This window comes from Toxorhynchites rutilus, chromosome 2, assembly GCF_029784135.1.
Source record: "Toxorhynchites rutilus septentrionalis strain SRP chromosome 2, ASM2978413v1, whole genome shotgun sequence".
NCBI lineage: Eukaryota > Metazoa > Arthropoda > Insecta > Diptera > Culicidae > Toxorhynchites > Toxorhynchites rutilus.
In genome coordinates, this window is record NC_073745.1 from 38441988 (window position 1) to 38445466 (window position 3479).

The window sequence follows — 3479 nt, forward strand, 5'->3', positions numbered from 1 at the left end:
ATCGATGTATTATAGTGAGTTAAGCCGGGTTCAGACGGTGCGAGTAAGCATACGAGTCGGTCTAGTCAGTTACTGCAGTGCAGCTACTCAAACCGTGTGAACACATCATGCCAGTTAGTGTCATGTGTAATCCGGCGTGCGAGCTACTTCAAAGTTTTTTGAATTCACTCGCACTCGCATCTCTCAAAACGTCAAAAACAGAATTTAGCGTTCGAATCAGGGATGCCAAATGTAAAGACATGTCTGTATTTTTAAGATATTTGAAAATATGCGAAGGTATTTATAGACTTGAAAATTATTGGAAAAACAAATAAAACCCTCATAGTTTCTAAACGAAATCGTTGTTATGTTGATATGCACGCTGGCTGGACACGCTTTCTTTTTGTGATAGTTTTCTTGAGAATCTCTAATATAGAATCACTATCAGGCACAATTTTCATTCAAAATTCACTCACAACTTGCAAAGAAAGTATTGTTCTAAAAAACAGAATACATATTCGATTTTAAAAAGTACATTTTCATTCAAATCTACCATCATTTTTATTTCACAAATTGGTACACGAAGCTGCTGACTGGGCGAACTAAAAAAAATTTAAAAAAATCTTTTAGGTTGTCATTTGTAGCATCACATACTTCCGGAATTATCTTAGCTATGAATGCTTTCGAGATTTTAAAAAATATCGCCAACAATCTGAACGATATTCCAGAAGCAAGGCACATCAATGTCGTTTTTTAATTTCACTCTTGCAGGTATAGCATCCCTCATGAGTGTATCTTGGCGTTGTATTTTTAGACCAATGAAATCCAACAGTGTTTCCACTAATTCAGGTGTTTTTCTCAACACTGCTCTGTACTCCAGAGGATCATCATCGTAGAGTTCCTTCAATATTGTTTTGACGTAGGACTACGTCTTTCATTTCTATACCGAGGTGTAAAATCAAAGTTTCGAAAAGGAAAGCGTTACGCCGGAGACCGAGATTTTGAGCGTTAATAGCTCCTAAACAACTGAACGAAATGGTATGATAAACACTTCATTCGAAAGATAAAATGTCTACGCGTTCTATACTTGTTACTTTTTGATCCAAAAACTTGTTTCAATAGTCTTAAAATTGCTTTCGAAGCAGGCTATTGAAATCACCAATCGGTATATAAGCGAGCGCCGCTCGGAAATCCACTCAGTTCTAATTGAACAGCGATTGGAGCATGTTGTCGCTGTTGTGGTGAAGCTCTTCGTTTATCATGAAAGCGCGAATGAACGGTGTCACCAAGAGCCTGTTTGTGCACCTAAGGCCAGAAGGGATCTATCAGGAGGAGAGTGATGCCACAAACGGTTCCCCGGGAAGACATCGCTACACACACACATACACGCGCGGAATTCTTTCCGTTTGGATGCCATTCAGCATCGAGAATGATCCGGAAAATAATCTGCCAGTTCCTCTGGGAATTTAAAATTACATTCATGTGAAAGAGTTTATTTTGATGTTTCCTATCCATGTAACACTGTGACCAAATATTTTCCAATCAAGTGCTATTAACAGGTGGTTATCGAGTTAGCATTAACCACTGGTGGGCTTCCAGTATCGAAGAAAATGTGGAAATATCTAATCGTTACTGAAAATAATCTGCCAGTTCCTCTGGGAATTTAAAAATACATTCATGTGAAAGAGTTTATTTTAATGTTTTCTATCCATGTAACACTGTGACCAAATACATTTGGTTTTGTGATTTTTTAATCAATCGCAATTAACAAGATAGCTTCTGAATATTATTCTTCCCCATTGGTAGGATATTTTCGTATCCAATATTGGATGCATAAAACCTTGTACCTCCAACGTAACGCTCTCGTTTCCGAAGTCCCTCAAATATTCATTTATTCATTCATTCAGAATGGATTCAGATTTAACTTCAAACAAAGGATCACTGAATCAACGATAGTCCTACGTTACCATTGCGGTTATACCATAGATATAACCCACTTTCTGTTTTTGTTGCTCCTTTTCCTTGCATCCAGTTCCTGGCCCAAATCCTTTTGCCTTTCTGCTTTTTCGGATAGTACCTTCAGTTCGTAGAAATTCAGCACAAAGTATTTTTATACACGGTCAGCGTGTATTTCGCGATAAAATTGTGCAACTAAATAAAATAAATGCAATTGAAAACCTGAGACGAATACGGATCGAATTCGGATCAATCATCTGTCAAATTCGGACCTGATTGCTGTTTCTGACTATTTGATGGACATTTGAAAAATCATCTGGCACCCCTGGTAAGCCAATGCTGCCGTATCTAGTTTCGCGTCAGCAGCTCACACTGTGTGAGCAGACAAGGCGAGTCAACCAATTGTCAAGGGAGTTCACCGGGTCAGTAGCTGCTCATTCTCAAGTCAACTACTAGGAACGTATAAATGGGCCTTTATGCACATATGAAGCCGAACGGTTATAGTTCCAACGGCGGAATCGGAAACGGGAGAATGAAACAGTTTTTGCCACAACATGCTTGTGTACATCCCATCCTAGTATTCGGTATTAAATCCAATTTATTGCATTTTGAGTGATAAATCGAACGATATGGACCAGAAAGGAAGGAAAATGAAACTAGTATCTGCTTGACTAACGGAAATTGAACGCGAAACTATCATCACAATGATTACCTATTTATGAAAGTTGGTATGACCTTCCAAGCCTACCTTCACTTAACCCATTCGCTACGAGTGTCGTCTATAGGTAACAGCCGCGCGATGAACTATGTGTACGAATGTCGTCTATAGACGACATCAGGGTGATACTGTACATCGATCACACTAGCGCAATATGCATACTTTTCGGTGCAGTGCTCCGTTCAGCGGTAGCACACTGTCGGAGCACAGTACCGTAGAGAAAGGGTTAAATGGCACTAACGTTCCTAAAAGAATGTTAGATATTAATTCGGGTCCTTTAATAATACTTATTTGAGATTTTTTATATCAAATAACCGCCATGAATGTATTCCTGAGTGGCAAGCTCTAGAATACGCGTGACCACAGAGCGAGTCGGAAAAAAATTCATTGACAAAAAATACCCCATCCAAAACGGGAATTGAACCGGAACCCCCGACATGGTATGTGTAACGTTCACCACCTGGTCACGGGAGCAACTGCAAGCCGATCTACTACCTCTGTGTACTATTTTTTAAGATACTAGGTATTTTTGCAGCTTTGAGTATTGAACATTCGATTTCTGTATCACTAAGTCATGGCCCAAATAAATAAATTATGATATCAATCATAAAATAATATTATAAACAATAATATACCCAAAAAAAATTATAAATAATATTATTATAACTTGCAGAAATATCTTTTATATTTTCCGTGTTTCTAAACTCATTGAGCTCACCTCTTATCTTCGTTTGACAGTTAGCGTGATGCGTGAGCAAAACTGCTCACTGAACACCCCGTGAGCGGGTGAGTGGGCGTGTGTATGCGTAATGCTGGGTGAGTGAGT